This window comes from Pseudophryne corroboree, chromosome 10, assembly GCF_028390025.1.
Source record: "Pseudophryne corroboree isolate aPseCor3 chromosome 10, aPseCor3.hap2, whole genome shotgun sequence".
Taxonomy (NCBI): domain Eukaryota; kingdom Metazoa; phylum Chordata; class Amphibia; order Anura; family Myobatrachidae; genus Pseudophryne; species Pseudophryne corroboree.
The window spans coordinates 163,020,679-163,044,660 of NC_086453.1; the positions used below are offsets into that span (position 1 = coordinate 163,020,679).

The 23,982-nt window shown below is 45.5% G+C and overlaps 1 protein-coding gene and 5 pseudogenes across 6 annotated transcripts in view; 4 read left to right on the forward strand and 2 right to left on the reverse strand.

The window, feature by feature from the left end:
- LOC134966292 (NXPE family member 4-like) overlaps window positions 1-23,982 on the reverse strand; it is a 642,982-nt gene that overhangs the window by 234,114 nt on the left and 384,886 nt on the right. The window lies entirely within an intron of this gene.
- On the reverse strand, window positions 882-999 carry LOC134967542 (5S ribosomal RNA; annotated as a pseudogene).
- LOC134968265 (5S ribosomal RNA) lies at window positions 1,384-1,501 on the forward strand (annotated as a pseudogene).
- Window positions 1,649-1,766, forward strand: LOC134967727 (5S ribosomal RNA; annotated as a pseudogene).
- Window positions 13,596-13,713, forward strand: LOC134967185 (5S ribosomal RNA; annotated as a pseudogene).
- LOC134967555 (5S ribosomal RNA) lies at window positions 13,861-13,978 on the forward strand (annotated as a pseudogene).

Below are 23,982 nucleotides of genomic sequence, written 5' to 3' on the forward strand. Positions count from 1 at the left end.
TATGGAGAACAAACATTTGAGGGGAGAGCAGGAAGCACATACTAGTGCCGCAGGTGTTGCCACCTGTCGTGATGATACAAGTCTGTCAACGTCATCTACTATGGCTGATGCCCAAGGGCATAGATGCATTAAATCAGGGCATATAAACTCAAATAAAAAGTTAAAATCGGATTAGTAAAAGTCAGATTAGTGCAATAAGAAATACAAATTGTTGTCTATGCAATAAAGACCATCATCAATGCCCCCAATGATTAATTAGAATGTTTAAAACCAAACAAGTTAAATGAAATTACTAATCAATCCTTCCTTCCACTACATTCAAACGCTACCTCACTTGAGCCCCTGATCTAGATATTGATAAAGATTTGTGTCAGACCATTTTTGCTGATTTTGGTTTAATTTTTTTTTTAACTAAATTTACAAAAAAAAACTAAAATTACATGATTTTGCCTTTTTTTTTGTTCCTAGAGTAGTAATAAAACCACAATTGAAAAGGAGAGAGAAGACAAAAAACCCTTGTTTGGGAGCACTCGTTTGTAATGATTTGTATGATATAAGTAAAGTAAATGATAAGTGTAATAAAACTTAACCTTTAATTGTTTCTTGAATAAAAAGAAATTAATGTGGAATGATTTTGAGACTCGTGTCTGATGTTTGCAAGGAACTTGTTTAACCTTTTTAACAAATGAGGTACAAGTTATTGAGAGAAGGTGAAAATATCAGAAGCAATATGTTTGATAAATATCCGTGTGTTCTGATGGGATAAATGTATCCAGAACAATCACTGTGCATGCCTAGAAATGAAGGTATTCAATGGAAGCGTGGTATGGTAGCAAGATTGAATTGGCTGAACAAAATTTTTGAGAAGGAAAGAGAAGGGGGGCCCACTGCACCTGGTATTCTCAGGAGGTTTCCCATCCTGATACTGACCAGGCCATACCTGCTTAGCTTCCGAGATCGGACAAGATCGGGCGTATTCAGGGTAGTATGGCCGTGGGCCTATTGTGGGAAATATGAGGGAAAAGATGAAAAGGGAGAAAATCCACTCCTAATGTCCGTACTGTACATATACCAACCATGTGTAGTCCGGGAGTGTTTTTCCAGAAGCAGGAGTAAAGAAATGGAAAGTGTTGGAGAATTAAAAAGGGCCCACCGCACCTGATATTTACACACATCTTGCATCATTCTTTCAGTATCTCTGTGAGAGCTTCACCATCTGCTAAACTTCACTAACCACACCATACCTTTATCAATTCCAGACACTTAGAACCATCTTGACACACTTTGTCCGGAATTACCATTGGGGACCATCAGTGGCCTTGGTTGAGTGTGAAGTACAGAAAGCAATTTACTCTCCCTTTCCATTCATATTTTCTCCAACTGGCCCACGGCCATACTACCCTGAATACGCCCGATCTTGTCCAATCTCGGAAGCTAAGCAGGCATGGCCTGGTCAGTACTAGGAAGGAGAACCTCCTGAGAATACCAGGTGCGGTGGGCCCTTTTTAATTCTCCAACACTTTCCATTTCTTTACTCCTGCTTCTGGAAAAACACTCCCGGACTACACATGGTTGGTATATGTACAGTACGGACATTAGGAGTGGATTTTCTCCCTTTTCATCTTTTCCCTCATATTTCCCACAATAGGCCCACGGCCATACTACCCTGAACACGCCCGATCTTGTCCGATCTCGGAAGCTAAGCAGGTATGGCCTGGTCAGTATCAGGATGGGAAACCTCCTGAGAATACCAGGTGCAGTGGGCCCCCCTTCTCTTTCCTTCTCAAAAATTTTGTTCAGCCAATTCAATCTTGCTACCATACCACGCTTCCATTGAATACCTTCATTTCTAGGCATGCACAGTGATTGTTCTGGATACATTTATCCCATCAGAACACACGGATATTTATCAAACATATTGCTTCTGATATTTTCACCTTCTCTCAATAACTTGTAGCTCATTTGTTAAAAAGGTTAAACAAGTTCCTTGCAAACATCAGACACGAGTCTCAAAATCATTCCACATTAATTTCTTTTTATTCAAGAAACAATTAAAGGTTAAGTTTTATTACACTTATCATTTACTTTACTTATATCATACAAATCATTACAAACGAGTGCTCCCAAACAAGGGTTTTTTGTCTTTTCTCTCCTTTTCAATTGTAGCCAAGCCTACAAAATTCCTGGGAGCACCGCCAATCATTAGCAGTTTAAAACTTTTTGCTAACTGCATATACATTGGTTTCTTTATGTTATTTCTATATTCAGTTTAGATTGTTAAGACTAGTGCGGCTCCATATTGAATTTATTTGCATACAATTCTTGGTACTGAGGTCTTTTTCCTCAGCTCTCGGACCCAGCACAGTCATCCAGGCGGATCTCCAAGCCTCCATTAGGACTAATTATCTTATCTCTCATGTTAAACTTTTCCCTTTAAATCTCTGTTTCAAGAATCCAAGACGTCCTCTCTCTCAGCTCCAACGACCAGTACAATATGAGTACTTTCAGTTTAAAAACTGAATTGAAAAATAAAAGATCCATTGAAGACTTAGATACCATTTTTCCTATCAAGATCCCTGATCCCATTACAGAGACCAGTTGGGAAGACGACCTATCTCTTTTGAAGAGAACTCTCCAAAGGCGCATTAGAGTTGACTGGGATCTAACGAGTTTGGAACACTATTGTAGACAAAAAATATCTCCAAGAGGCCTACGGCCCAAACTTTTTCCCTCATTCGCACTTTCCACAGATAGTCTACGTAAAGATTGGGAACAATGTCTCTTAAAATGCTCCCAGGATTTAATGGGCATTCTAATAAAACATAATCACCTAATTATGGAAGAATGTACCAAAGAAATTGATACCCTGGGTCAAAAATTAGAACAATGGGAAGGCAATCCTTCCTTTCAAGATTTTTTCTGTAAAATGAAAAAAGACCTTGAGTCATACGAAGATAACATTATAGAAAGGAAAAAAATCCAAATTCGCAAGGGATAAACGCAACTTCACTTCTGGACACATTTTCAAATGGACCCAACAAACTCGCACAAGGGACACGACTAGACGAGATTACACACCATCATCCTCTGACGTCGAACTATCAGATACAGAAGATCATCCGGATTCCAACTCTGAATCAAGAGATCCCTTCAATCGCTGGAGGGATCCCAGTCATCACTCCACCTCTACATCCACCTCTTTTTTAGAGGCAGGCAGGGGCAAAACCCGAGGATACCCTGCAAAGCAAAAACCAGGCGGGGGGGAAGGAAGAACATCAAGACAAAGATGGCGGTCACCGCAGCAAAGACGATACCCCTCCAGGAAACAGAAGTAATCAATGAGGGCCTTACCAAACTAAGGATAATCAATCTGTCCACACATGTTCTCACCCAGGACCAAACCAGTGTCCTTGAGAAAGGTCTCTCGTTCTCACCGACTAATCATTTTGACCGCTTTAAATGGGAAATAAATCTTCGACATTTTGGTCGTAAACTTTTACTCAAAAAACATTTTTCCAAAAAAGACAAATCCCTTCCCCCGTTAAGTAGTGACCCAGCTAATTGGTCACAGCAGGAACAAGATGCCCTAGCCATTTTGGAGGAACTATCGGATGATCAACCTTCCACTTCCACCCGCCCAATCTGCAAAAACAAGTCTACCTTTTATCCTCAGGATAATCAAAGTCCTGAGATAAAGGTATTTTTGGATCTGGTGTCACGTTACTTTGACAAACTTTACCGGCGCCAGAAATATTTTAGATCGATTGATAACCTATCCAGACAACAGAGAGCAGCTATAAAAGAGATGCAAAAATGGGACGACATCCAGATCAAAATGTCAGATAAAGGAGGAAATATTGTAATATGGCCTACTACACTATATCTAAAAGAAGCCAACAGACAATTGAAAGATACCTCCTGCTACAAAATGACCCTATTTGATCCCACACAGAACTTCTCTAACCTTTATTCTCGGATTATTAACAAATATCTTCAACAAGGTACCATCACAAAAACAGAATGGGATTATCTGAATACTCCGCACCCAAGGACGCCGACACTTTATTTACTACCTAAAGTCCACAAAAATGTGGACAATCCAACGGGACGACCCATTATATCTGGTAACGGGGGTCTTCTAGAAAAAGCCAGCTGCTTTCTTGATGTTCACATGCGACAACATGTCCTCACCCTTCCTTCATATGTTAAGGATACGACTGATGTCCTGAAGAAAATCCAAGGTATACGCTTGGAAGACTCCCATATAATGGTTGGATTAGATGTTGAATCTCTATATACATCCATCGAACATGATTTGGGCATCAATGCAGTTAAATATTTTTTGTCCGTGGGTGATAGTGGTGATTTTCAGGATTTTCTTTTGGAATTACTCCATTTTGTGTTGAATCACAACTACTTTCTTTTCAACAACCGTTTCTATGTACAGACCAGAGGCACCGCTATGGGGGCGGCATGTGCCCCCACATATGCGAACCTCTTTTTAGGCTGGTGGGAACGGGAAATTGTATTTAACGATGATCAAGAGGAATACACTAACCACATCCTGATCTGGATACGTTACATCGACGATATTTTTATGATCTGGGATGGCGCCCAAGACAAACTGGATCAATATATCCTCTCTCTAAATACCAATCAGATCAATATGAAATTTACATACATTAGCAGCAAATCTTCTATTCCATTCCTTGATCTCAGGATATATCGAGATGAGAACAATACAATAGCCACTGAAATTTTCAGGAAAGAGACCTCAACCAACAGCTTACTTCATTCAACTAGCAGCCATTTTCCATCAACCATTAAAAACATTCCCAAAGGAGAATTCCTTAGATTAAAAAGGAATTGTACTGAAGACTCCACCTTTCAAACTAAAAGCATTGATTTGGCTGCAAGATTGAAAGAACGAGGATACAGCAACAGACTTATTAAAAGGGCCAAATCCGAAGTGCAAAAAATAGAACGGGAATCCTTGGTCTTCCCTACTACAAAAATTAAGGACGACAAGAACACCCTACGCTTTATCGGTGACTTCTGTAAGAATTGGAAAGATGCAAGAAAAATCTTGCAAACCCATTGGAAAATCTTGAAAATGGATGAGGACATATCGGACCATATTGGTCAGAACATCAATATGAGTTGGAGGAGGGCACCAAATCTAAAAGATAAATTGGTAAGAAGTTATTTCTCACAGCCCTCAAAGCCCAGACCTCTCAAAGGCAGTTATCCTTGCGGTAAATTGTGCCCACACATCTCTAACCTTACGACAATCATGGATAGATTCAACCAACAGATCACAGTGCATGATTTTTTCAACTGTAGGACAGAGAATGTGATCTATTGCATCTCTTGTACCTGTAACTTAAGGTACGTGGGCATGACATCTCGTATGTTCAAAGTCCGGGCACTTGAACATATCAGAGACGGTGAGAAACGCTAAATCAGACTTAGCCCAATTCAAGAAGCTCACCACAGTTGCCAGACATTTCTTACGTTTCCATGACAGTCGAACAGAAGATCTTCATTTTTCAGGTCTGGAACATGTAAAAATGGGATTAAGAGGCGGAGATTACAGCATGGCACTCCAGAAAAAGGAATCCGAATGGATTTTCAAGCTGGACACTCTAATTCCTAAAGGTTTAAATGAATATATTAATTACAGCATCTTTCTACCCACATAATTCCAATATCCATCCACCTTGTTTCCCTCCCACCCTACTTCTGTCCATCCTCTTCCCGTCCCTCTTCCACACCATCACCCCATTCTTCACCCTTTTCCTTTCCTTCTCTCTCCTCTTCCCTCTCCCTCTTCTTTCTCTTCTTCTCCGTATTCTTCTCTTCCCCTTTATCCTTTACTGTGCTTAACTTATTCCATCCTTCCCAATATATAACCCCAACCTCTCGTTTCACTTGCCACATTCTCCCTATGGTCCTCCATTCCCTGTCATTTCCACCCACATTTCCCCCTTACACATAACACTCCCCTTGCAGACAATATCCCACATAAATACTCACTGATTTTCCCATCCACTCACTCACATTCCTCATGTCATCCTCCACCCTTTCCCCACGTCACACCCCTCCCCTCCTTTTCGTACCCCAATTTTCACACTCAAGCCACAACCCCTTCCCCCTTTACTATCAACCCAATTCTCTCAATTCTCTTTCATTTCTGTGCAGCACTCCCTCACCCACTCCCATTCACTCCTCACCATTCATATATTTATCAACCTTTATTTTAATTTGATCTTACTCCATTCCCTCATTTTTCACCATCCAGATAGACATTAATCATATGCAGCACACCAATACTACACAGTTCACAACTTTATTCATATCTCATTTTCCATCACTTTCATATTTACCTTCATTTGTTTATCTATATTTAATTTTATTTTACTTCAACATTTACCATTTTATTTTTATTTTTTTCAATACCATCAATATTATTTATATTCACTACACCATGTCTCATTCTTCAATTCCATCACTATTCATCCTTTCATTCCAGCACTCACTCAGTCCTTTCCCATTTCATTCACTTTTTCATCACACTCACAGCACTTCATTCTATTCCCCATCCCTTTCTCTTTCCCTTCCCCTTTCCCTTTTCCAAAATGGATTCCACAGGGTATCCCACCTGGGACCTGATAGGTCCAACCAGCAGTCAGTCAAATCTAAGTAATAAATTCATTGGTTATCTCAACCCTTAAGTACTGGCCACAAGAGAGCAGTAGTGAGAGGCTCTCGTGACCAAGCCCAAATCAGGTGAAACGTACGTCGAGGAGAGAACGTCCGTAGTGACGTCATCACGGCCACGCCCATTCCGGAAGCGGGCGGCCGCGTTCATCACTGTAGCGGGACCGCGAACAGAGGGGACCTGGACAACACTCGCCGCATACCTTGCGGCTGCGGTAACTGACACTAGACCACCAGGGTTTGAATGTATAGCAGGAATCACTGGTGACATTTAGGTCCGTTGCCCAATACCAACTGCACACGGGTTCAATTGACACTAGATCGCCAGGGTTAAAATGTGCAGTAGGAATCCACAGTGCTTAATAAAATTTAATAACATTTAAGTCCGTTGCTTAATACCAACTGCATACTGGTTTTTTGTCCACAAATATAATAGTAGTGACATCAGATATTAAATCTATCACTACACTCTCTGTTTTGAACAGTGTTTTCGAACAATGTTCTATCTGCAAATAACAATCTGCATAATTATGTTCTAAATACCCGCCCATGCCTCCAAGGTTGATTTATTAACTACAGAAACTCAATCGTGAATCATGGTAAACATATATATATTTTTTCATCTGTTGCAATTTCAACCTATATATGTATTTAAGGTAGTAATTTGCGTTTTCGACATATATATGTATTTATGGTAGCATTATTTATTTATATTATAATTTTTGTTTTCTCTGGTATTTATCAAAGAATAATTGACACTTGGTATTAACTGTTCCCACACTGAATATAAGGTGAAGAGTACCATTTGTGAACTAGCCTTGAGCTCCTTATTAGCAATTTTGGCTCTAATTATAGAATAATTGAATAATTAACATTTGGTATTAACCACTCTTTTTCTGAATATAAGGCGAATAGTACCATTTGGAAGCCTATTTTGAGCTCCTTCAGTATATGATCAGCCATCTGGCTTTCCCCCAGGGGACCAACAATTATTATTGCATTAATTAAAATAAGAATTTACTTACCGATAATTCTATTTCTCGTAGTCCGTAGTGGATGCTGGGAACTCCGTAAGGACCATGGGGAATAGCGGCTCCGCAGGAGACTGGGCACAAATAGAAAGCTTTAGTACTACCTGGTGTGCACTGGCTCCTCCCCCTATGACCCTCCTCCAAGCCTCAGTTAGGATACTGTGCCCGGACGAGCGTACACAATAAGGAAGGATTTTGAATCCCGGGTAAGACTCATACCAGCCACACCAATCACACTGTATAACTTGTGATCTGAACCCAGTTAACAGTATGATAACAGAGGAGCCTCTAGAAAAGATGGCTCACCACAACAATAACCCGATTTAGTTAACAATAACTATGTACAAGTATTGCAGACAATCCGCACTTGGGATGGGCGCCCAGCATCCACTACGGACTACGAGAAATAGAATTATCGGTAAGTAAATTCTTATTTTCTCTGACGTCCTAGTGGATGCTGGGAACTCCGTAAGGACCATGGGGATTATACCAAAGCTCCCAAACGGGCGGGAGAGTGCGGATGACTCTGCAGCACCGAATGAGAGAACTCCAGGTCCTCCTCAGCCAGGGTATCAAATTTGTAGAATTTAGCAAACGTGTTTGCCCCTGACCAAGTAGCTGCTCGGCAAAGTTGTAAAGCCGAGACCCCTCGGGCAGCCGCCCAAGATGAGCCCACTTTCCGTGTGGAATGGGCTTTTACAGATTTTGGCTGTGGCAGGCCTGCCACAGAATGTGCAAGCTGAATAGTGCTACAAATCCAACGAGCAATAGTCTGCCTAGAAGCAGGAGCACCCAGCTTGTTGGGTGCATACAGGATAAACAGCGAGTCAGATTTTCTGACTCCAGCCGTCCTGGAAACATATATTTTCAGGGCCCTGACTACGTCCAGCAACTTGGAGTCCTCCAAGTCCCTAGTAGCCGCAGGTACCACAATAGGCTGGTTCAAGTGAAACGCTGAAACCACCTTAGGGAGAAATTGAGGACGAGTCCTCAATTCTACCCTGTCCGTATGAAAAATTAGGTAAGGGCTTTTATATGACAAAGCCACCAATTCTGAGACACGCCTGGCTGAAGCCAGGGCCAACAGCATTACCACTTTCCATGTGAGATATTTTAAGTCCACAGTGGTGAGTGGTTCAAACCAATGTGATTTTAGGAACCCCAAAACTACATTGAGATCCCAAGGTGCCACTGGAGGCACAAAAGGAGGCTGTATATGCAGTACCCCTTTGACAAACGTCTGAACCTCAGGAACTGAAGCCAGTTCTTTCTGGAAGAAAATCGACAGGGCCGAAATTTGAACCTTAATGGACCCTAATTTTAGGCCCATAGACAGTCCTGTTTGCAGGAAATGCAGGAAACGACCCAGTTGAAATTCCTCTGTAGGGGCCTTCCTGGCCTCGCACCACGCAACATATTTACGCCAAATACGGTGATAATGCTGCACGGTTACATCCTTCCTGGCTTTGATCAGGGTAGGGATGACTTCATCCGGAATGCCTTTTTCCTTCAGGATCCGGCGTTCAACCGCCATGCCGTCAAACGCAGCCGCGGTAAGTCTTGGAACAGACAGGGTCCCTGCTGGAGCAGGTCCCTTCTTAGAGGTAGAGGCCACGGGTCCTCTGTGAGCATCTCTTGAAGTTCCGGGTACCAAGTCCTCCTTGGCCAATCCGGAGCCACGAGTATAGTCCTTACTCCTCTCCTTCTTATGATTCTCAGTACCTTGGGTATGAGAGGCAGGGGAGGGAACACATACACTGACTGGTACACCCACGGTGTTACCAGAGCGTCCACTGTCTGCTGAGGAAGTCTGCTTCCCAATTGTCCACTCCCGGAATGAATACTGCTGACAGTGCTATCACATGATTTTCCGCCCAGCGAAGAATCCTTGCAACTTCTGCCATTGCCCTCCTGCTTCTTGTGCCGCCCTGTCTGTTTACGTGGGCGACTGCCGTGATGTTGTCCGACTGGATCAACACCGGCTGACCCTGAAGCAGAGGCCTTGCTAGGCTTAGAGCATTGTAAATGGCTCTTAGCTCCAGTATATTTATGTGAAGTGTTGTCTCCAGGCTTGACCACAAGCCCTGGAAATTTCTTCCTTGTGTGACTGCTCCCCAGCCTCTCAGGCTGGCATCCGTGGTCACCAGGACCCAGTCCTGAATGCCGAATCTGTGGCCCTCTAGAAGATGAGCACTCTGCAACCACCACAGAAGAGACACCCTTGTCCTTGGGGACAGGGTTATCCGCTGATGCATCTGAAGATGCGATCCGGACCATTTTTCCAGCAGATCCCACTGGAACGTTCTTGCGTGGAATCTGCCGAATGGAATCGCTTCGTAGGAAGCTACCATCTTTCCCAGGACTCTTGTGCATTGAAGCACTGAGACTTGCCCTGGTTTCAGGAGGTTTCTGACCAGTTCGGATAACTCCCTGGCTTTCTCCTCCGGAAGGAACACCTTTTTCTGGACTGTGTCCAGAATCATCCCTAGGAACAGAAGACGTGTTGTCGGAATCAGCTGCGATTTTGGGATATTTAGAATCCAGCCGTGCTGCCGTAGCACTACTTGAGATAGGGCTACTCCGACTACTAACTGTTCTCTGGATCTTGCTCTTATCAGGAGATCGTCCAAGTAAGGGATAATTAAAACGCCTTTTCTTCGAAGAAGAATCATCATTTCGGCCATTACCTTGGTAAAGACCCGAGGTGCCGTGGATAATCCAAACGGCAGCGTCTGAAACTGATAGTGACAGTTTTGTACCACAAACCTGAGGTACCCTTGATGAGAAGGGTAAATGGGGACATGGAGGTAGGCATCTTTGATGTCCAGAGACACCATATAGTCCCCCTCTTCCAGGTTCGCGATCACTGCCCTGAGTGACTCTATCTTGAATTTGAACCTCTGTATGTAAGTGTTCAAAGACTTCAGATTTAAAATAGGTCTCACCGAGCCGTCCAGCTTCGGTACCACAAACAGCGTGGAATAATACCCCTTCCCTTGTTGCAGGAGGGGTACCTTGATTATCACCTGCTGGGAATACAGCTTGTGAACTACCTCCAATACTGCCTCCGTGTCGGAGGGAGACATTGGTAAAGCAGACTTCAGGAACCGGCGAGGGGGAGACGTCTCGAACTCCAATTTGTACCCCTGAGATACTACTTGAAGGATCCAGGGGTCCACTTGCGAGTGAGCCCACTGCGCGCTGAAATTCTTGAGACGGGCCCCCACGGTGCCTGAGTCCGCTTGTAAGGCCCCAGCGTCATGCTGAGGACTTGGCAGAAGCGGGAGAGGGCTTTTGTTCCTGGGAATTGGCTGTCTGTTGCAGTCTTTTTCCCCTTCCTCTGCCCCGGGGCAGAAAAGAGGAACCTTTTGCCCGCTTGCCCTTATGGGGACGAAAGGACTGAGCCTGATAAGACGGCGTCTTTTTATGCTGAGAGGCGACCTGGGGTAAAAATGTGGATTTCCCAGCAGTTGCCGTGGCCACCAGGTCCGATAGACCGACCCCAAATAACTCCTCCCCTTTATAAGGCAATATTTCCATATGCCGTTTAGAATCCGCATCACCTGACCACTGTCGCGTCCATAACCCTCTTCTGGCAGAAATGGACAGCGCACTCACTCTTGATGCCAGAGTGCAAATATCCCTCTGTGCATCTCGCATATATAGAAATGCATCTTTTAAATGCTCTATAGTCAACAATATACTGTCCCTATCCAGGGTATCAATATTTTCAGTCAGGGAATCCGACCAAGCCACCCCAGCGCTGCACATCCAGGCTGAGGCGATTGCTGGTCGCAGTATAACACCAGTATGTGTGTATATACTTTTTAGGATATTCTCCAGTTTTCTGTCACCTGGTTCCTTGAGGGCGGCCGTATCAGGAGACGGTAACGCCACTTGTTTTGATAAGCGTGTGAGTGCTTTATCCACTCTAGGGGGTGTTTCCCAACGCGCCCTAACCTCTGGCGGGAAAGGGTATAATGCCAATAACTTTTTAGAAATTATCAGTTTTTTATCGGGGGAAACCCACGCATCATCACACACCTCATTTAATTCATCTGATTCAGGAAAAACTACGGGTAGTTTTTTCACACCCCACATAATTCCCTTTTTAGTGGTACTTGCAGTATCAGAAATGTTTAAAACCTCTCTCATTGCCGTGATAATGTAACGTGTGGCCCTACTGGAAGTCACGTTTGTCTCCTCACCGTCGACACTGGAGTCAGTATCCGTGTCGACGTCTGTATCTACCATCTGAGGTAACGGCCGTTTTAGAGCCCCTGATGGTTTCTGAGACGCCTGGACAGGGACTAGCTGATTAGCCGGCTGTCTCATGTCATCAACTGTCTTTTGTAAAGAGCTGACATTGTCACGTAAATCCTTCCATAAAGCCATCCACTCAGGTGTCGACTCCCTAGGGGGTGACATCTCTATTATAGGCAATTGCTCCGCCTCCACATCATTTTCCTCCTCATACATGTCGACACAAACGTACCGACACACAGCACACGCACAGGGAATGCTCTGATAGAGGACAGGACCCCACTAGCCCTTTGGGGAGACAGAGGGAGAGTATGCCAGCACACACCAGAGCGCTATATATATATATATATATATATATATAGGGACAACCTTATATAAGTGTTTCTCCCTTTATAGCTGCTGTATTGTTAATATCCCGCCAATTAGTGCCCCCCTCTCTTTTTTACCCTGTTTCTGTAGTGCAGGACTGCAGGGGAGAGTCAGGGAGACGTCCTTCCAGCGGAGCTGTGAGGGAAAATGGCGCCTGTGTGCTGAGGAGATAGGCTCCGCCCCCTTCTCGGCGGCCTTTCTCCCGCTTTTTGTGGAAATCTGGCAGGGGTTAAAATTCATCCATATAGCCCAGGGGGATATATGTGATGCATTTTCGCCAGCCAAGGTGTTTCTATTGCTGCTCAGGGCGCCCCCCCCTAGCGCCCTGCACCCTCAGTGACCGGAGTGTGAAGTGTGCTGAGAAGCAATGGCGCACAGCTGCAGTGCTGTGCGCTACCTAGTGGAAGACAGGATGTCTTCTGCCGCCGATTTTCCGGACCTGTTCTTGCTTCTGGCTCTGTAAGGGGGCCGGCGGCGCGGCTCTGGGACCGAGCTCCAAGGCTGGGCCTGTGATCGGTCCCTCTGGAGCTAATGGTGTCCAGTAGCCTAAGAAGCCCAATCCACTCTGCACGCAGGTGAGTTCGCTTCTTCTCCCCTTAGTCCCTCGATGCAGTGAGCCTGTTGCCAGCAGGTCTCACTGAAAATAAAAAACCTAAACTAAAACTTTCACTAAGAAGCTCAGGAGAGCCCCTAGTGTGCACCCTTCTCGTTCGGGCACAAAAATCTAACTGAGGCTTGGAGGAGGGTCATAGGGGGAGGAGCCAGTGCACACCAGGTAGTACTAAAGCTTTCTATTTGTGCCCAGTCTCCTGCGGAGCCGCTATTCCCCATGGTCATTACGGAGTTCCCAGCATCCACTAGGACGTCAGAGAAATTTAGTTAATTCCTAGCTCTATTCTATTACCAACTGATACAGATCAAAAAAAAAAATTCACAAAAAGACTCTATATATACTATTCATGAGCCAGCCTTGAGCTCTTTTTCCATAAGATATTTACACACATCTTGCATCATTCTTTCAGTATCTCTGTGAGAGCTTCACTATCTGCTAAACTTCACTTACCACACCATACCTTTATCAATTCCAGACACTTAGAACCATCTTGACACACTTTGTCCGGAATTACCATTGGAGACCATCAGTGGCCTTGGTTGAGTGTGAAGTACAGAAAGCAATTTACTCTCCCTTTCCATTCATATTTTCTCCAACTGGCACACGGCCAGACTACCCTGAATACGCCCGATCTTGTCCAATCTCGGAAGCTAAGCAGGCATGGCCTGGTCAGTACTAGGAAGGAGAACCTCCTGAGAATACCAGGTGCGGTGGGCCCTTTTTAATTCTCCAACACTTTCCATTTCTTTACTCCTGCTTCTGGAAAAACACTCCCGGACTACACATGGTTGGTATATGTACAGTACGGACATTAGGAGTGGATTTTCTCACTTTTCATCTTTTCCCTCATATTTCCCACAATAGGCCCACGGCCATACTACCCTGAATACGCCCGATCTTGTCCGATCTCGGAAGCTAAGCAGGTATGGCCTGGTCAGTATCAGGATGGGAAACCTCCTGAGAATACCAGGTGCAGTGGGCCCCCCTTCTCTTTCCTTCTCAAAAATTTTGTTCTGCCAATTCAATCTTGCTACCATACCACGCTTCCATTGAATACCTTCATTTCTAGGCATGCACAGTGATTGTTCTGGATACATTTATCCCATCAGAACACACGGATATTTATCAAACATATTGCTTCTGATATTTTCACCTTCTCTCAATAACTTGTACCTCATTTGTTAAAAAGGCTAAACAAGTTCCTTGCAAACATCAGACACGAGTCTCAAAATCATTCCACATTAATTTCTTTTTATTCAAGAAACAATTAAAGGTTAAGTTTTATTACACTTATCATTTACTTTACTTATATCATACAAATCATTACAAACGAGTGCTCCCAAACAAGGGTTTTTTGTCTTTTCTCTCCTTTTCAATTGTAGCCAAGCCTACAAAATTCCTGGGAGCACCGCCAATCATTAGCAGTTTAAAACTTTTTGCTAACTGCATATACATTGGTTTCTTTATGTTATTTCTATATTCAGTTTAGATTGTTAAGACTAGTGCGGCTCCATATTGAATTTATTTGCATAGTAATAAAACCATAAATATTAATTTCCAGGCATTTACAGGAAATTCTGACCACAGTACAAACAATGAAAAATATATATTGTACAATATATATTTTAAGATGCTGTAATTATCTGTACAGATTATTTTCAGCCTCAATGTAGGATCAGTTCCTGAAAGGCTTGTTTGACCTGGAGAAAGATCCACTTGCTGGAGTAGTTTGACAACAAAGAATGGAGTGCCTCAGCCAGCTTTCCGCAAGGTATGTACCATCACCATGTAAATAAATATATATGTTTTTGACCAATATACACAACTAATTTTCGTATTAATTAAACATACAGTATTTCCACTTTATTGCAGACATCCTGGCAGAAAATTAGTAAAATTGCGCCGATTCTCGGCTGTGGCTTCCTTATATGGAATCCAAAACCTGCAAGATCCGACAATGATGTAAACAGTATTGTGAGGTGGTCACAATTGACTGGAATAACTGGAAATGAATGTTATTGAGGTTAATAATACTGTAGAAACAAAAAGTCTGTAATTTTAGCTGTAGTTATGATTTAAAAAAAAAAATACAGATCCAAAACCAAAACCCACAAGGGGAGTTTTGGCAAAACCAATGCAGATGCAAAACACAAAGGAGATACAGATCCAAAACCAAAAACCCAAGATTTGGGCTGGCGCACATCTCATCTTCATATGCATCAGCGGCTTCACATTGACACTGAGGAAGCCGCTGATACATATGAGGAGGCGTGGAAACACATCTGTCACCCATCACCACGGACGGATCACAGCTCAAAGCATAGCTAATTGTGCTTGTCAGCCAGCCGGTCTGTTGAATTAAAACCCTAGTGCTAAAGGGAATCGGGCGAGCACATTGCAACTACTGCCCACGAACTCCGGATAAGGCTGAGTGAAAAGAGTCAGCCAGGAGGGGGAATGCAAAGCAGCCTGAACGCAATCCATCTTAATTGAGGCATGCTACATGGTAAATAAATATCTATCATTGCCAGTAACATGGTGCAGGAAGGTACGGACTGCTCTATATAATAAATGTTACAATGATGCATGAACTTCTTGAATGCTAACTATCTGTATATGCGAGAAGGCACGGACTGCTACATAATAACACTATACTAAATTTATAAATTGCTTGGATACTAACAAAACTTGTGAAAAAGGCTACTAAAGGATACTGCAAGATGTTTCTGTGGCATTGTTACTAACCTTGTATTTGGATACGTGGATAAATTAAGGACTTTTATTAATGCATGGTTCGCCTGATTACTAACAAAAAGCAGCAGAATATATAGCAACTGTTCATGTAAAAAAAAAATGCATGGATAGTGTGAGTTCCATTTCTCCAAAGAGGAGCTTTTATTGTGTGTTATTTAATGGGTTATTTTTTGTTTTGTTTGTTTAATCTGATGCTGGCTGGTATCAATATTTCTCTGATGTCGTAGTGGATGCTGGGGACTCCGTAAGGACCATGGGGAATAGACTGGCTCCGCAGGAGACTGGGCACTCTAAAGAAAGATTTAGGACTATCTGGTGTGCACTGGCTCCTCCCCCTATGACCCTCCTCCACTCTCCAAGCCTCAGTTAGATTTCTGTGCCCGGCTGAGCTGGATGCACACTAGGGGCTTTCCTGAGCTCCTAGGAAGAAAGTGTTTGTTAGGTTTTTTATTTTCAGTGAGACCTGCTGGCAACAGGCTCACTGCATCGAGGGACTAAGGGGAGAAGAAGCGAACCTACCTAAGTGGTGGTAGCTTGGGCTTCTTAGGCTACTGGACACCATTAGCTCCAGAGGGATCGAACACAGGACCCGACCTCGTCGTCCGTTCCCGGAGTCGCGCCGCCGTCCCCCTTACAGAGCCAGAAGCAAGAAGGTGGTCCGGAAAATCGGCGGCTGAAGACTTCTGTCTTCTCCAAGGTAGCGCACAGCACTGCAGCTGTGCGCCATTGCTCCTCATGCACACCACACACTGCGGTCACTGATGGGTGCAGGGCGCTGGGGGGGGGGCGCCCTGAGCAGCAATACTGACACCTTGGCTGGCAAACTGGCACCATATATAGCCCCATAGGCTATATAGGTGCTTTTTAACCCCTGCCAGAATCCATAAAAATGCGGGAGAAAGTCTGCGAAAAAGGGGCGGAGCTATCTCCTTCAGCACACTGGCACCATTTTTCCCTCACAGCTCCGTTGGAGGGAAGCTCCCTGGCTCTCCCCTGCAGTCAATACACTACAGAAAGGGTTAAAAAGAGAGGGGGGGGGGCACAGTTTAGGCGCAGTATACAATATATATAGGCAGCTATAAGGGAAAACACTCTTATATGTGATATCCCTGTGATATATAGCGCCCTGGTGTGTGCTGGCATACTCTCCCTCTGTCTCCCCAAAGGGCTTTGTGGGGTCCTGTCCTCTGTCAGAGCATCTCCTGTGTGTGTGCTGTGTGTCGGTACGGCTGTGTCGACATGTATGAGGAGGATAATGATGTGGAGGCGGAGCGAATGCCTGTAAATGTGATGTCACCCCCTGCGGGATCGACACCGGTGTGGTTGGACTTATGGAAGGATTACGTGAAAGTGTCAACTCCTTACACAAAAGGTCGACGACACAGAACAGCCGGCTACTCAGCTTGTGCCTGTTCCAGCGTCTCAAATGTCATGGGGGGCTCTAAAAACGCCCGCTACCTCAGATGGCAGAAACAGATGTCGACACGGATACCGACTCCAGTGGCGACGACGATGAGACTAGTGTACCCTCCAAATAGGTCCACCCATTACATGATTGAGGCAATGAAAAATGTATTACACATTTGTGATAATACCCCAGGTACCACATAAAAGGGTATTATTTTTGGTGAGAGAAAACTACCAGTAGTTTTTCCTGCATCTGAGAAATTAAATGAGGTGTGTGAGGAAGCGTGGTATTCCCCCGGTAAGAAATTGATAATTTCTAAACGGTAATTGGCAGCGTACCCTTTCCCGCCAGAGGAAACACCCCATAGGGTAGATACAGCGCTTACACGCTTATCCAAAAAGGTGGCACTACCGTCTCCGGATACGGCCGCCCTGAAGGAACCTGCTGATAAAAAGCAGGGGGTTACCCTGAAAGATATAGTCACACACTCGGGCATTATATTGCGACCAGCCATTGCTTCGGCATGGATGTGCAGTGCTCCCGCTGCGTGGTCAGATTCCCTGTCGGAAAATAACTATGGATAGGGACAATATTTTGCTGACAATAGAGCATATAAAAGACGTGGTCTTATACATGCGTGATGCACAGAGGGATATTTGCCAGCTGGCATCAAAAATAAGCGCTAGGTCCATTGCCGCCAGACGGGGGTTATGGACTCGGCAATGGTCAGGCGATGCCGACTCGAAACGGCACATGGAAGTTTTGCCCTATAAGGGGGTAAAACTGTTTGGGGATGGTCTTTCAGACCTCGTTTCCACAGCTACTGCTGGGAAATCGACTTATTTGCCACAGGCTACCCCACAACAAAAGAAAGCACCGTATCATCAAGTACAGTCCTTTCGGCCCCAGAAAAGCAAGAGGGCTAGAGGCTCATCCTTTCTGCCGAGAGGCAAAGGTAGAGGAAAAAGCTGCAACACACAGCTAGTTCCCAAGAGCAGAAGTCCTCCCTGCGTCTGGTAAGTCCACAGCATGACGCTGGGGCTGCTCAGGCGGACCCGGGTACGGTGGGGGCCAGTCTCAGAAATTTCAGCGTCCAGTGTGCTCTCTCACATGGATCCCTGGGTCCTTCAAGTAGTATCTCAGGGGTACAGGCTGGAGTTCGAGACGTTCTTCCCCCCGCCGTTTCCTAAAATCTGCCTTACCGGCACCTCCCTCTGCCAGGGAGGCGGTGTTGGTGGCTATTCAACACTATAATCACAACAAGTGATTGTCAAGGTGCCCCTCCTTCAGCAAGGAAGGGGTTACTATTCCACAATGGTTGTGGTACCTAAACAGAACGGTTCGGTGAGACCCATCTTAAAATTAAAATACTTGAACTTTTATATCAGAAGATTCAAGTTCAAGATGGAATCGCTCAGGGCGGCTATTACGAGCCTGGACGAGGGGGATTACAGGGTCTCCCTGGACATCAAGGATGCGTACCTGCATGTCCCCATTTACCCTTCTCACCAGGAGTACCTCAGATGTGTGGTACAGGACTGTCACTATCAGTTCCAGACGCTGCCGTTGGAGTTGTCCACGGCACCGAAGGTCTTTACCAAGGTAATGGCCGAAATGATGATACTCCTTCGCAAGAAGTTTTTATTATCCCGTACTTGGACGATCTCCTGATAAAGGCGAGGTCCAAAGAACAGTTGGTAGTGGGGGTAGCACTCTCTCGGGAAGTGCTACAACAGCACGACTGGATTCTCAATATTCCAAAGTCACAGCTGGTCCCGACGACACGTCTTCTGTTCCTGGGAATGATTCTGGACACAGACCAGAAAAGAGTGTTTCTTCCAGTGGAAGCACACGAGTCCTGGAAAAAATGGTAGCTTCGTACGAAGCATAATTCCATTCGTAAGGTTCCACGTAAGGACGTTCCAGTGGGAGCTGTGGGACAAATGGTCCGGGTCCCATCTACAGATACAACAGCGGATAACCCTGTCGGCAAGAAACAGGTTGTCGCTGCTGTGGTGGCTGCAGAGGGCTCATCTACTAGAGGGCCGCAGATTCGGAATACAGGACTGGGTCCTGGTGACCACGGAGGCCAGCCTTCGGGGCTGGGGTGCAGTCACACAGGGAAGAAATTTCCAAGGGGATTTCGCTTCACATAAATATTCTGGAGCTAAGGGCCATTTACAATGCCCTAAGCCAAGCAAGGCCCCTGCTTCAGAACCAGCCGGTACTGATCCAATCAGACAATATCACGGCGGTCGCCCATGTAAACAGACAGGGCGGCACAAGAAGCAGGATGGCGATGGCAGAAGCCACAAGGATTCTCCGATGGGCGACCTACACCCGGGAGAATGGGGACTTCTTCCAGAAGTTTTCCAAATGCGGGTAAACCGTTGGGAATGACCACGGGTGGACATGATGGCGTCCCGCCTCAACAAAAAGTTGAAAAGATATTGCGCCAGGTCAAGGGACCCTCAGGCGATCGCTGTGGACGCTCTAGTGACACCGTGGGTGTACCAGTCGGTTTGTGTTTCCTCCTCTACCTCTCATACCCAAGGTACTGAGAATAATAAGAATGCGAGGAGTGAAAACCATACTTGTGGTTCCGGATTGGCCAAGAAGAGCTTGGTACCCGGAACTTCAAGAGATGCTGGCATAGGACCTTTGGCCTCTGCCGCTCAGACAAGACCTGCTGCAGCAGGGACCCTGTCTGTTCCAAGACTTACCGCGGCTGCGTTTGACGGCATGGCGGTTGAACACCGGATCCTAAAGGAAAAGGGTATTCCGGAGGAAGTCATCTCTACCCTGATCAAAGCCAGGAAGGATGTCACCGCAAGACATTATTACCGCATTTGGCGGAAATATGTTGCTTGGTGTGAGGCCATGAAGGCCCCGAAGGAGGAATTTCAACTGGGTCGATTCCTACACTTCCTGCAAGCAGGGGTGACGTTGGGCCTCAAATTGGGGTCCATCAAGGTCCAGATTTCGGCTCTGTCGATTTTCTTCCAGAAAGAACTGGCTTCACTGCCTGAAGTTCAGACTTTTGTCAAAGGAGTTCTGCATATTCAGCCTCCTTTTGTGCCCCCAGTGGCACCTTGGGATCTCAATGTGGTTTTGGCATTCCTGAAATCACATTGGTTCGAACCACTTAAGACTGTGGAATTAAAATATCTCACGTGGAAAGTGGTCATACTGTTGGCCCTGGCTTCGGCCAGGCGGGTTTCAGAATTGGCGGCTTTGTCTTGTAAAAGCCCTTATCTGATTTTCCAGATGGATAGGGCAGAATTGAGGACTCGTCCTCAGTTTCTCCCGAAGGTGGTCTCAGCTTTTCACTTGAACCAACCTATTGTGGTGCCTGCGGCTACTAGGGACTTGGAGGATTCAAAGTTGTTGGACGTAGTCAGGGCCCTGAAAATTTATGTTTCCAGGACGGCTGGAGTCAGAAAAACTGACTCGCTGTTTATCCTGTATGCACCCAACAAGCTGGGTGCTCCGGCTTCTAAGCAGTCTATTGCGCGCTGGATTTGTAGCACTATTCAGCTGGCGCATTCTGCGGTAGGATTACCGCAGCCTAAATCAATAAAAGCCCATTCCACAAGGAAGGTGGGCTCATCTTGGGCGGCTGCCCGAGGGGTCTCGGCTTTACAACTTTGCCGAGCAGCTACTTGGTCAGGGGCAAACACGTTTGCTAAATTCTACAAATTTGATTCCCTGGCTGAGGAGGACCTGGAGTTCTCTCATTCGGTGCTGCAGAGTCATCCGCACTCTCCCGCCCGTTTGGGAGCTTTGGTATAATCCCCATGGTCCTTACGGAGTCCCCAGCATCCACTAGGACGTCAGAGAAAATAAGATTTTACTCACCGGTAAATCTATTTCTCGTAGTCCGTAGTGGATGCTGGGCGCCCATCCCAAGTGCGGATTGTCTGCAATACTTGTACATAGTTATTGTTACAAAAATCGGGTTTTGTTGTGAGCCATCTCTTCAGAGGCTCCAATTGTTATCATACTGTTAACCGGGGTTCCTATCACGTGTTATATGGTGTGATTGGTGTGGCTGGTATGAGTCTTACACGGGATTCAAAATCCTTCCTTATTGTGTCAGCTCTTCCGGGCACAGTTCCTAACTGAGGCTTGGAGGAGGGTCATAGGGGGAGGAGCCAGTGCACACCAGATAGTCCTAAATCTTTCTTTAGAGTGCCCAGTCTCCTGCGGAGCCCGTCTATTCCCCATGGTCCTTACGGAGTCCCCAGCATCCACTACGGACTACGAGAAATAGATTTACCGGTGAGTAAAATCTTATTTGTATATGCTGATTATTTATCTGTACATTAAAATCTACATCAGATTAATTTAGTGCATTCTCGTTGTTTTTTACTCCTGGGAAGAGTGATAATCTCTTAACCCTCTTGGAGTTATGTCAACAGTACATTTACAACCTAGCAGAGGAGACCAAGGGGGTCATTCCGAGTTGATCGCACGCTGCAACTTTTTGCAGCCCATGCGATCAGATAGTCACCGCCTATGGGGGAGAGTATTTTAGCTGTGCAAGTGTGTGAATGCTTGTGCAGGTGAGCTGTACAAAAACATTTTGTGCAGTTTCTGAGTAGCTCTGAACTTACTCAGCCACTGCGATCATTTCAGCCTGTCAGGTCCCGGAATTGACGTCAGACACCCGCCCTGCAAACGCGTAGACACACCTGTGTTTTCCTCTCCACTCCCAGAAAATGGTCAGTTGCCACCCTGGAATGCCTTCTTGCTGTCAGTCACCTTGCGATTGTCGCTGCGATCAAAATCTTCATTAGAACATTTGCTGCCTGGCGTTTCCCCTTGGTCGTCAGGCAGTGACGTGCCTGTGCATTGCGGCCGCAGCGCATGCACATTCCGGACCCGATCGCACGGCTGCGAAAAACTGCAGCGTGCGATCGGGTCGGAATGACCCTCCTGGTACTTGCAGAATGACATTCAGTTCAATAAATAGCATTTACCACACATACAATGCAATGATACAACATGCAATTTGAAGAATACCATATTCTGGGATCCGATCATGTGATGGATACTGAGAGAGGGGGAGTTAGGTTTTGGCTGCAGGGGGAGGGTTAGATATAGGCTGCAGACTGGGTGGTTAGGTTTGGGCTACAGGGAGGGGGAGTTAGGGTTAGGCACCCCCTGGAGGGTTAGGCTATGGGGGTGAGGGCTAGGTTAAGGCTGCAGGAAGAGGGGTTAGGTACAGGTGCCACCACTGAGGGTTAGGGTTAGGCAGCAGGGGGGGGGGGGGGGGGGGGGGTTGTTAAGTTTAGGCTGTGGGTAGCTAGGGTTAAGGAGCCATGTGTGGAAGGTGAGTATACTTACATTCCCCTATCAGGATTCAGCTCATTGGGATTCCGCGGTTGGTAATCTGACCACCAGCATCCCGACCACCGGCATTCCATACCGAACGTTTATGAAGAACATAAGTTTAATATTTAATAGCAAGCCTTTAAAGAGGAAGGTCTTTACTATAGCTATATAATGCTGTAGACAGTACCTATATTATGGAAGCAGATGTGAGTAGCCTTATTCACCTCAAGAGAAAGTGGAAGTGGCAGAGAACTTGCACGCTAAAGTTCTAAAATCACCCAAAAGGTGCAACATTCAATGTGGACAGAAGTTACTTATCTCAATGTGGTTCTGATTCACTGTATCAAATGTAATCCCGTGTATTCGATGTTAACAGGTATATGCAAAAGAAAAAAATCTCCACATAGTGTAAATAAGAATTTACTCACCGGTAATTCTATTTCTCGTAGTCCGTAGTGGATGCTGGGAACTCCGTAAGGACCATGGGGAATAGCAGGCTCCGCAGGAGACTGGGCACTCTAAAGAAAGATTAGGTACTATCTGGTGTGCACTGGCTCCTCCCTCTATGCCCCTCCTCCAGACCCCAGTTAGGGAAACTGTGCCCGGAAGAGCTGACATTACAAGGAAAGGATTTTTGGAATCCAGGGTAACAGGGTACCAGCCACACCAATCACACCGTACAACTTGTGATAACCTTACCCAGTTAACAGTATGAACAACAACTGAGCCTCACTCAACGGATGGCTCATAACAATAACCCTTATTAAGCAATAACTATATACGCGTATTGCAGAAAGTCCGCACTTGGGACGGGCGCCAAGCATCCACTACGGACTACGAGAAATAGAATTACCGGTGAGTAAATTCTTATTTTCTCTGATGTCCTAGTGGATGCTGGGAACTCCGTAAGGACCATGGGGATTATACCAAAGCTCCCAAACTGGCGGGAGAGTGCGGATGACTCTGCAGCACCGAATGAGCAAACACAAGGTCCTCCTCAGCCAGGGTATCAAACTTGTAGAACTTTGCAAAGGTGTTTGAACCCGACCAAGTAGCCGCTCGGCAAAACTGTAAAGCCGAGACCCCTCGGGCAGCCGCCCAAGAAGAGCCCACCTTCCTTGTGGAATGGGCTTTTACTGATTTTGGATGCGGCAGTCCAGCCGCATAATGCGCCAGCTGAATCGTGCTACAGATCCAGCGAGCAATAGATTGCTTTGAAGCAGGAGCACCCAGCTTGTTGGGTGCATGCAGGATAAACAGCGAGTCAGTTTTTCTGACTCCAGCCGTCCAGTCTACATAGATTTTCAAAGCCCTGACTACATCAAGTAACTTGGAGTCCTCCAAGTCCCGAGTAGCCGCAGGCACCACAATAGGTTGGTTCAAATGAAACGATGATACCACCTTTGGGAGAAATTGGGGACGAGTCCTCAATTCTGCCCTGTCCATATGGAAGATCAGATATGGGCTTTTACATGACAAAGCCGCCA